The 11,380-nt window shown below is 49.0% G+C and overlaps 1 long non-coding RNA gene across 1 annotated transcript; it reads right to left on the bottom strand.

Moving 5' to 3' along the window:
• Nucleotides 1-454: 454 nt before the first annotated feature.
• LOC129653895 (uncharacterized) lies at nucleotides 455-2,472 on the bottom strand. Its single transcript, XR_008715256.1, has 3 exons — nucleotides 2,352-2,472; nucleotides 1,385-1,527; nucleotides 455-856 (listed from the first exon to the last, which is right to left on the bottom strand). It is a non-coding gene; the product is annotated as an uncharacterized LOC129653895 (long non-coding RNA).
• Nucleotides 2,473-11,380: the final 8,908 nt, after the last annotated feature.

The raw sequence follows: 11,380 nt of genomic DNA, 5'->3' as shown, positions 1-11,380 counted from the left end.
GACAGCGCTTCTCCTTCATCCTTTGACAGCACTGTCCTGTCACCCAGGAATGTATCCGATGATTCGCCTGAGACGCCCAAGGAAAGTGGGCTCCTCAAGGCAGTGCCGGAGATTCACTCATCTCTACCTGGGCACTGTGTATAGTCGAGTTTGCTGATGATCTCCACTCACATGGAAGTTCAGTGGGGTGAGAACTTTCTTTGTCTTGTTTGGTGCGGTAGCTTCTGCGCATCCAGGCCAGTGCCTAGTATCCAGAAGGCGCTCAGTAAAATTTGGTTGTATGAATTAATTGATTGAATGAATTGAATTGAATCAACTCAACACAGTGCAGCGACATAAATGACCTGGCCAAGTTACTTCAGCCTCTTAAAAACTTATTTTATTTGAGGATTATCATGACTTCAAAGATATATTCAGTACCTGCCCAGGTTTTCAGCACAAGCTGTGAGGTTTATAAAGATAAAAGAGAAGCTTAGTGATACATGGGATGGGGGGATAAGATGTTTGTGAAAGCAATACTCACACAAGGTAGGAAACAATAAGTGCCATAGAAGGGGGCAAGAAAAGTACCGTGGGAACTCAGGAGAGAGGAGCTGGGCAGGGGTCTTCATGGAGGCCGAGCTGTTTGTCTTGGGGAGCCATTTGTACCGTCTTCCCAGTGTGTTGTGACCCTGGAAGCCTCACGACCCAGGTCCCCTGGATGTAGCTGATCGGAGGGTGGCCACTTGCAGTATCTCCCAGGAGCCAGAATGGAGCCTTCAGATCACTGACCAGACAAATACTTAAGGACTGAAGACAAGTCATCTTCAGAGCTGTGTAGCTGTAGACTTTTCTCAGAGATGCAGAGAGAGCTGGTCTGGGGAGAGAGCAGTGTGCAGGGGCAGCTCGCCAAGCGAAAGGCCGAGGCCTGCTTTCTGACGGCTTCAGCTCCTGGCTCCCGCCCTCGGGGACCGGCAACCGCTCCTGCCCTTGGGTGTTCTGAGACACCCCAGGCGCCCTACAATAAACACCCCTCTTTTTGTTTCAGCCAACCAGACTGTGCCACGGTGGCCAACACATTTTGGAGACGTCTTTGTAGGTGTGCAGAAATGGGCCACTGCCAGGGTGGGGCTACTGGAGAAGGGGTGTGAGTGGAGAGCTTACTGACCTTCACGTCACTCCACATTCCCTCACTTCCCTCAGCATCTCCCGCCCAGGGGTCCCCCTGGTTCTAAACCTACCCAGCAGCCCAGCGGCCAGAGACTGGCGTGGTCCAAGCAAAGGCCTTCCCGGAGAGGTACAGGTATCTGGACGCCCAGTCTTTCAAATCCCTAGAATAAACTGGGTATCCCATGTCCCAGACATTGACTCTACATCCAAGATCCCTATAACAGAAGCGACTCACCCCATGGAACAGAGTGCAGAAGTTTTTGCACACACACAAGCTTACACAGATCCACAGGTGTCCATGGCGAGAACACACAGACTCATATGTAAATGGTCCCTCTGTGTCTTCTTGGAATCCTATGAGAACACTCAAACATTTATCTATGGAGAAAAATCATAGAGAGTCATCATTACAAAGAAAGTAGACTCAGCTCCCGTCCTCTGGTGGCTTTGAGGTCTGCAAAAGTGTTCACACAGCAACCTCTTTACAAAAACTTAGCCCAGCTACTCAGAGGGGAATCACACCTTCAATCAAGGTTTGTACTGTGTGGGAGGGCTCCACAAGGAAAAGAGGGGTCCGCGATGTTTCTCAGGGAGGTTGTGGGACTCTGACATTTGGCTGAGCAGGTGACAGAGGGGCACAGTCAGGTTTAATGGGGCCCTGAGGCATATACAATTGGAGGGAGTGCTCTCTTTAAGGAAAAAAGAAAAAAAATTATATATATATATATATATATATATATATATATATATATAATTACTAATATAAACTAGGTCCAGGGCTTTGAAAAGGGCTCATGCAAGTGGGAGACCCTGAAGCTTTAGAAGAGGCAGAAGCTCAAACTTAAACTTCTTTCCTTTCTTCCGTCCTTGTCACCTCCATACCAACTGAAGTCCTCAGAGGACTGTGGTTCCACGAAGGTAGCACTTACATCATAACAGTGATGCCTGGGACAAGACCCCTGCAGGCCAGAGAGGTGAGCCCGGGGGAGATACCGGGCCAGGTGAAGAGCATCAGCAAGGCCGCTGGAGAGGGAGGGAAAGGAGCTATTCCTCCTCTTCTTGCCTCTCCTCTAACCCAGCCATTGCCAAACCGCTTCAGCTTGATCCCTTTGCTTCTACCTCTTATAAATCACTCCCCTTCCTCAACTCCTAGGACACACAACCCCTTTATGTGGTGGTTCCAGGGGGAAAGTGGAACTCACCCTCCATCCTGCAGGACACCTCGAGCCGTGGTCTAGGGATGCAACATAGCGAGAGTGAGAGCTGAGGGTCAGGCTGCCTGCGCTTGAATCACAGCCACTTCTTAGCTGAGTGAGCTTGGGCCAAGTTATTTCAGCTTTCTCTCTAACTTCCAGTTTCCCCTCTGTAAAACTGAGATAAAAATAGACCCCGCCTCTTAGAGTTATTGTGCAAATAAATCAAGAAAAAAATGTCCAACCCAGTAAATGCTGGTCAGGCTGACGCCCATCTGTGGGGTCGGCACTGCGGGCACAGCTGTTGGGCTGAATGCTCTGGCCCCGACTTTCCTGAGGATCGTGCCTTTTTGTCAGAGAAGCCCCTCCCCTCACTCCTGTCTCTGTGGACCTTAAAGCATTTGTCAGGGGTCCTGCCTTGGAGCAATAGACAAGGGAACTTAGGAGAGTTCTCCCCATTTCACACCCAATCAAGGTAAGGCCCAGTCCTGTTAAAGGCAGGGTCAAAGCTTCAGAAAAAGCAAAAGCACGTCTACAGGTGGAACCAAAGCCACATGGCCCCTCAGTATGATTCTCTGGATCGGGAAGCGGCTAGGACTGTCCCCATGGAAGCTTTGACTCTGCCAAGGACCCAGATGGAGAGGCAGGGGTAGGCAGTAGGTGGTCCAGGGGAAAAAGCCCACGGCAGCTGTGTTCCACTTCTTCCTTCACCTCCAACTCAACACAACCACACTCGGCAGGCTCTGGGTTCTCTGAGTAGCCAACTGTGTGGCCTTGGTCAATCCCTAGCCCTGCCACTGGCCTGCTCTGAGATGACTGCTCTTATCACTAAAATCAGAGGTTGGGCTTAAGTACATTCAAGTTTCTTAAACTTCTCCAGAAATTGCTTCATCTCCAAGTCACTTGGAGAAAGAGTGAGAGGCAGTACCCCAGAATGTTGCACTTCCCACAAACCATTACACCCTCTCGAGGGCCCCCATCATGTCCCAGGGAGCCCGATCCGTGAGGGCATGGGGCCTGACATGGCCATCTGCTGTCATCTGTGGCAGTGTTTATGAGTGAGTGCAGTGAGTCTGGAAGGGGCAGCAGGAAGACTTGTTGGGCCTTGAGCAAGGAAAATAAATTCAGGGTACTTAGGTGCTTCAAGTTGGAAGGCAACTTTTCAATTAATACTTTTAGGTATGCGAGCAGACACCAGCCCATTCCCATATTTGGCAGGAAAAACACAATAAGGGACTCAAGATCAAATTATACTAGCAGAAATGTCATTTGCAAGAACAGCTGAGCTTTCTGAAGCATGCAATGCTGAGATGGGTGACCACAGGAAAAAGTGGAACCCTTTGGTGCACCCAACTTCCATGTGTTCTGCTTAGGACAACATCCCCATCCCACTCAGACCCCACCATAGATTCCCTTCCCGCCTAAGAATTTTAGAATTCTACATGGGTTGGGCAGGAAAGTACAAAGAAGGACTGACTTGGCAAAAGGAACAGGTTTGGCAATAATGTGTCACAGTGTGACCCCAGACAAGTTACTTAACTTTGACCATTAAGTAAAAATCGAGGATGTTCACATCCTGCCCAGCAACAAAGCCTTGGGGGTGGACCCTGACGATTAGAGCCTGACCCCAGTGTAGGAGTCAGAGATTTGTTTTCCTAGAAGTCTTACCCCAGCCTCACCCTCAGCACAGAAAGTCTTTGTGACCCAAGTCATCAGGCAATGCCAGTCAGCTCCTGGACTCTGAGCATCCCGGGTTTGTAGCCCTGTGCTAGGCAAAGGGTGACGATCCACAGAAAGAAAATGATGCCTTTCAAGGGCCCCTAGAATGGCGGGGGAAGCAAGCCAATGGACTCTACCCTCTAGGAGTTGCCAGACTAAAGAGGATAATAAAGAACACACTGAAATAACCCTATAGGAGCTCCTGGAGGAAAAAACGACACTAAGTGAAAATTAACATAACACAAGCCACCCACCTAATAAAGGATGGAGAATGAACTGAATTAATCAGAGAAGGCTTCTTGGAGAAGGTGAGTTTTAAGACTGGTAGTAAAAGGAATAAGGAGTAAGAGGCATTGTTTCAGGCACAACCGATAAAATGAGAATGAATTGTGGGGCATAACCCGAGGGTGGGCTCTCGTCCCAGGGGAGGCAAACTCACAGCCATCCGTGTGTGGACGCCATATGGGTTCCCAGCAAGTTATGCCCAAGTCCTGGCTCTGTCTCCCCACCCACAGAATGAGGAAGAAGATAAATTAGCTTGTCTCTACAGTCCCTTCCAGCTCCAGCATTCTACATGTTATAATCCTAATGTTTAGGGAAAAGTCCGTGCGTGGGCTGGGTTGAGTAGAATAGAAAACAGATGGAAAATAGGTGGGGCTAGGCAAGGTTCTCATGCGAAGAGTTGACTAATTGGAAAAGACTCTGATGCTGGGAGGGATTGGGGGCAGGAGGAGAAGGGGACGACAGAGGAGGAGATGTCTGGATGGCATCACTGACTCGATGGACGTGAGTCGGAGTGAACTCTGGGAGTTGGTGATGGACAGGGAGGCCTGGTGTGCTGCGATTCATGGGGTCGCAAAGAGTCGGACACAACTGAGCGACTGAACTGAACTGAGGCAAAGTTCTTGGGGCATCTAATCTGAGAATAATCTGAGCATATCAGCTACAGCTGAACACACTCAAAACCTACCCCTGATGGAGCATCTTCCAGGACCTTCCAGCATCTTCTCCGTCAAGCAGCCCCAGAGCAGAGGGCAATGTGTGTAAGTGACAAAATAAACACATCTGGATGCAAAGAAACAAGTGTGTCAGGGACATGGGGCTGGGTCTAAAAATGTACAGTGGCTTTAAGATGACTCATCCATCCCCTCTAACAACAGACCCCTCCCCACAGACCTCTGGCCAATGAACAGCCCTGGAGGCCAGATGTTACTCTAATTTTCAAATTCTTCAGTGGGCCCCAAAGCCTGGATCTAGACTGGCCCCTGTGTCTGAGCTGTTTGCACAGAGAAGAGACCCTCCCAAGAGACCCGTATGGTCCAGAACAGGACAGCCAGCCTAGCTTCAATAGGCACAGAGATCAGGTAGAGCTTGGGAGGCATTGAGTGAAACCAGCACTCAATGTGCTCAAAACCAGCAGAGCACAAGGTTTTGCTCCCCCTCTCACCCCCCGCCCAGTCCTGCCCTGAAGGATGCACTCCCTGGCCTTTGCCCTGATATCCCAACAGTCTCCATTCCACCACATCTTTGTCAGTTCAAACAGGCACCATGGGCAAAATAGGTGTAGAGAGTAGGGAGTGTGATAGGATTACAGCTCAATAAAGCCCAAGGGGCTAGGGACAGGTCATGAAATGTGGTCCGGGGAAATCCCCAAACAGAAGTGCCCCAGCTGGTTTCCCCATCATTTTAGGTAACTTTCCATTGCCACACACCCATCCCTACCCCCTTAGGTCTCTTCTAAAATACCTACTGCTTTCTTAGTGACCTGCTGGGTACATGCATCAAAAGAGGCAATGAGCCCAGTTCCTAATTTAAGAAGTTACAGCCTACATGTGGGGTCATGCCCCAAGTAGGGAGGACCCAAAAAGTTATTATTTAATGATCGAGGGCCAAGCTGAAATGTAAGCGGCTCAGAGATGGGCACGTCACCAAGAACTGAGGCAGTGGCCCAGCAACTGGTGATCAGTGAACATCTGGAGGCAGGAAGGCGGGAAGAGGGGCTTAGGGAGCAAGGGACAGGGCAGAGAGAAACTGAGATTAAAGAAACCACCATTTGCTGAGTGCCCACTCTGTACCACTCAAGGTGCCAAGCACTTTCCACTTGTTATTTCATTTTCTCCCAACAAGAGTGGTAGGTAACTTTATTTCCATGTTGCAGAGAGGGAAAATGAGGTGTTTATATGAATTTGGGTTTGACCTGGTGATGAATGAGGCATCTCTGTTAGTGGCCAAACTGGGGAGGAGCTTGAGGGTAACAGTGATAGGAAAAGTTTGGCCAAGCCATGGCACCCAAGGTGCAGGAGAACACTGTCCATCTGCATCCTAACGTCAGGAGGAGACACCGCCCGGAAGCCCCCTGGAGGTCTTCGGGACCTTGAGTGATGATCTCTGACTTGGGACTCACCCTCATGACTCAGGAGCACTAGAACGAGCCTTCCCTCAAGGACCTTTGCCACGCTAGGTTTCAAGCTGGTCCCACTCTCCTTTGCCTGGGGCTCAGCATCTGCATCTAGTCACCAGATGCCCTTTACCCTTGCCCAGAGGTTGGATGAGGTTAATTAATCATCACCAACAACTAACTGTTAAGGAGGTCAACGAGGTGCTATCATCTCAGCCACCCAAACTGCGGCTATGACTAATCGAGCAGTGTCAGAGATTCAGAAAGCATTGATAATTATTATAATATTTTTCCAGCCCTTGTGCTTTTTCCCATTTTTGAGGTTCCCGGTGTGAACTGGAGAGTCAACGGGACACCCAATCGTTCTTTCCCAGAATTGAGAGGATGAGCCATTTTGCTCAGCCTCCGACTCAGTCTCACGGTGGGTGAAGGGGTGCCTGCTGGGGCCCTGTTTGTTTGAGTCTCCGAGCAGCACCTTTTGGAGGTCTGAGCACCACTGAGCAATCTAGGGACTGGAATGAGTCAGGCCAGATGGGGGAATTGGAGGCATTCTACCAGAGCGTGGCCGCTGGGTCGGGTCGTCGGGGAATCCCTCAAGGGAACCATGGACCCGTGCTGACCAAAAGCAGCCTGCAGGAAAACCCTGTCTTGCTACATGACTCCTGATTCATGGCTTTCCCCTCCTGGGACTCAGCTCACGTGCTGCCTCTCATTCTTTTTAATATAGTCACCATCCCGCGAACACCTCAGACAACAAACTCCACCTGAGATGGAGAGACTGAAATGTTGGGAACCAGAAAAGTCCTGTGCAGAAAGTCTAGTCAGGTGCGAACTCCGGGACCTCCCAGGCGATTTTCAGTGGCCAGCTTGAGTGTCCCACAAACCCACTCTCAGCACGAAGCCTTCTCGTCTGCTCTGTAATCGGTCCTGAGAGCCCGTCACCCCGCTGTTGTTAGGATGCACACCATTCCTGACCGAGTGACGGCAAGTGGGACATGAGAACTAACGTTAAAGTGCTGCTTTGAAGGGGCGGCCAGGACAACTGTGTTTATTGCTGAGCTTTTCCTAGGCCAGCTGGGTCTGAGAGCAGCCATCACTGTTAACTAGACACAGCCTTTAAAGCTATGGGGAAGGGGCTAAGGCCACGCCCAGGTTGGGACTGGTCAAGAACAGAAGCCAAGGAATGCAGCCCTGCCTCCGGCTCAGGAGTACTCAGCCATGTTCACCCAGGAAGTGGGTGGATGGGTGGTTTGCTTGTATATCGTTTCCAGGGTGGACTCTTTTCTCTTTCCCAGGCTTCCTCAAAGGCATAGAACAAACTTGGCCATTAAAAGCCACAGATGTCACCAGGACAGGGCAATTCCAGGGAAGTGGGTAACTGCCTATGACTGGCACTACTCATCTTGCATACTGGGGAGAGTGGCTGAGATGATAAATCCAACCAGCCTGGGAAGGCCCTGGGCCTGCCCCAACCCTGCCCTCAAATACTCACATACACACATGCGCGCGTGCACGCACGCGCACACACACACACACACAGCCAAGAATGTTCCTGTTTACTTAGATACCCTACCAGTGAAAACTGCGTAAGTTTTCGTGGGAGGGTGAGAAATTGCAGTTACAACCTATTTTTTAGTATTCAGTTGATTAATAACCTTCAAGAAAATGGGGTTTTTGTAGGAGGAGGAAAGGGTACACCTGGTAACTGTGAAGGTGTTGGTGAAGGAAAACACAATGAGGAGAGGGCCCTGGAGGGCTGGGCACAGGACCCAGGAAGAGCTGGTGCCCAGCACAGCATGCAAAGAACTAAAGTCAAGACCTGGGTGCCCCCTGGATACAGCCCGCAGCAGGGCTGCTGGGAATGTGCCCAGCCTTGCCCTAATCGTGAACAAAAGTTCACTGATCTCTCTATCCTGTGCTATCACCACCCCTGGAAACAGTCTTCTTCCCAAGGAGGAAGTGGAAGAGGTCACCCCGGCCCTCCAGTTGGAACCTGACTACTGCTGGGAATGACAATAGTTCATCTGGTGACCAGCAGAGACAATGATTTACAGTACCTGGTAAATCTGACCAGCCCTGGAAAAGCCTTCTGGTCCATAAATGTCTCATACACACAAGCATCACATGAGATAGAAGAATTTAGCAAGAAGGAGTAAAATATCAAATGTCATCAATCAAATCCCCCTCAACTTTCTGTACTGTATTCTAAGAGAAACTCCTGTGGACTCCAGCCTCCGTCCTTCTGTCCCACCCTGGTCTGCCTTCAGGCTGCAGGCATATTCTAAGGGGTTCTAGAGATGGCCAAACCCTCACGCCATTCCAGCACCTTGAGCTGCTTCTGCCCCAGCAGGTCTGTGTCAGGGAGCTAGAGGAGGCGGGGCGAGGGTGAGGTGTCAGAGGCCAGAGGTGGCCATGTAAACCCCAGACACCTGCCAGGGCCCTGAACCTGCGTCAGAGCCTGACTCTATCGAAAGGAAAGAAAGCAAGTGCACCGCAACCAAATCACAGTGGCCAATGTGGAAAATATCACTCTGCCACAGGTCGTTGGCTCTGGGGAAAATTCTGCCGATGAACCACGTTGAGATTCAATGCTGTTTATCTTCTATGGTTGCCGAGCCTGGGGTTTTTTCTTACTCTTTTTCTACTTGAAAGGTGGCACGTACTTTCCTCTCACTGCAGTGGAGGGGGCTGCTGTTCCATGCCTTTGGGAGCCACAACCAGAGAAAGGGGCTGACCAGCGCCTGTGATGCTCATGGGTCCTGCTTTTCTTCCGGGATACTGAAAGGATGATGGGAGGGGAAGACCAAACCCTGTCACATTCTTACTTTTTTCTTTTCTTCATTTTATTGAAGTATAGCAAAGTGATTCAATTATACATTTACATATATTCATTCTTTTTCAGATTCTTTTCCCAGCATTTTTTCAAATTGAGCTATAATTGACATATAACTTCATATTAATTTCAGGTGCAATGGTGTTTTTAAAATTTTTTTTAATTATTAAAGCTACTTTGTTTATCTCAGTATGGTGATGGGATAAAGAAATGAACTGACTAGAACAAACTTCTAATTCTCACTCTGTCACTCAGGCGATGCTTTAAAGTTTCTGAGTTTCAGTTTCCTCATCTGTAAAAGGAGAGGATTAATACGGAAGTCTACTGGAAAATAAACTCCAAAATCCCTGCCAGTTCTAATAATGCTAAGCACTTAGAGTCAAGTCTCAACTCTACACATCCTGGCTATCTGATTTCAAGCAAGTTATCTAACCTCTCTAAGCCATAGTTTCTTCATTTGTAAAACTGCAGCAAGAGCCCTAGCCTGGTCTCCCTCCTAGGGTGGCTGGGAGGACCAAGTGATACCATACCTGTAAGGGCACTTGGGGCATGATTGAGCAACTAAGCACAGCACACACACGCAGACTGTATAATTTCCACTTACCAAGGCAAACAGCAACGGAAGAAGGTTTTGGTTATCTGCCCCGCTTGGTGCTCCATGAAGCTAGCAACAGGATGATAGAAAGCAGAAGAGCAGGTTTGTTGGACTGAAGAAAATTTTCTGACCAACAAGATCACGGACATTATGAAATCTTTTCTGAAAGACTTTAGGAAAAGACTAGACAAAGACTGGAGCTGAGGAGTTTGATATTTGGTCATGTCTTGAAGGCAAGGATCCAGGCTAGATGACTCCTACTTCTTCAGTGTAAGAATTTTTAAGGGTTAGGCTGGGAAAATCATCTACATGGACAATAGCCCTTTGGATTTGAACTGGACCAATTCTTATCCCTACCGCTTACTGGTAGAGGTAAGAGGTAAGCCTCTTTGGGAGAGGCTTCCTGGAAGATGCTTAGAGAGGCTGTTGACCGCATGGGCGATGCCTTCTGAAGCACTGGGTTGGGAGAGTGGGTGGAGTGGGAGTGAATGCAGTTTAGAAGGAATGTAGAGGAATAGTTTAATAGTTTCCCAAGAGGGAAGTTCAGGAAGCAGGTATGGCTACTTTGAGAAAATTCTTGCTCTTGTAAGAATCTACATGGTATAGTTTTTATTAAGGTCTAAGTTTCAGGGTCAAGTCTGGGTTCACAATTCTGCCTCTGTCACTGTGAACTCTCTGACCCAGGGTGAGCCTCATTTTATTCTTCTTTAAAATCGGGTTGACAGGACTCGCCTGGTGGTCCAGGGGCTAAGACTCTGCTCTCCCAACGCAGGGGGCCCGGGTTCAATCGCTGGCCAGTTGCAGGGCCACATGCCACAACTAAAGATTCCCAACGCCACGACAAAGATCGAAGATCCACGGTGTCACAGTTAAGACCCAGCGTCACCAAACAGATAATTTAAAAATAAAGAAATAAATAAAATAGGATTGAGAATTGGATTAAACTCTTGAATGTGGTTATGAAATTTAAAATGAAATAATCTTGATGAAATTCCTGGCACACAATAAGGAGCCAAAGAATAATAAAGGAAAACCAGTGAGGACAGGCCATAGTCAACTGTGGGCATCAGCAGGGCTCCAAGGGCTCTCTCCCTCGGGTCAGGATACGTCAAGTCCATGGCACACGGTAGACACACATGACATGGCAGCAGACAGTTGGCATCAGTTAGTCACAGAAGAGCTGCAGAGAGTCACACACCCATGCACGCTCACAAGCACACACTCACACTAGATTGGATTGCTCAAACTTGCCATCTCAGATCTAGAAGATGAATAAGAAGTCTGCAGACCAGTGTGTTTCCCCAGCCATGTCACAAGAAGGAAGGTCCTTGGCATCCCTGGGAACCCTGGGTAGAGGGGGATTTTAGAAGGAAGCTCTCTGAAAAACTCAAATCCCCATGGCTGTAATGTGACCTATAAAGGAAAGTAAGGTCTGACACACTGCCACACAAGGCACTGGGAAGGCTAAAGCCCAGGAAAGCGCTGTGCGACTT

This window comes from Bubalus kerabau, chromosome 5 (genome assembly GCF_029407905.1).
Source record: "Bubalus kerabau isolate K-KA32 ecotype Philippines breed swamp buffalo chromosome 5, PCC_UOA_SB_1v2, whole genome shotgun sequence".
NCBI classification, from domain to species: domain Eukaryota; kingdom Metazoa; phylum Chordata; class Mammalia; order Artiodactyla; family Bovidae; genus Bubalus; species Bubalus kerabau.
The sequence above is the reverse complement of the archived record's forward strand: the minus strand, read 5'-3'. Positions and strand labels throughout refer to the sequence as shown.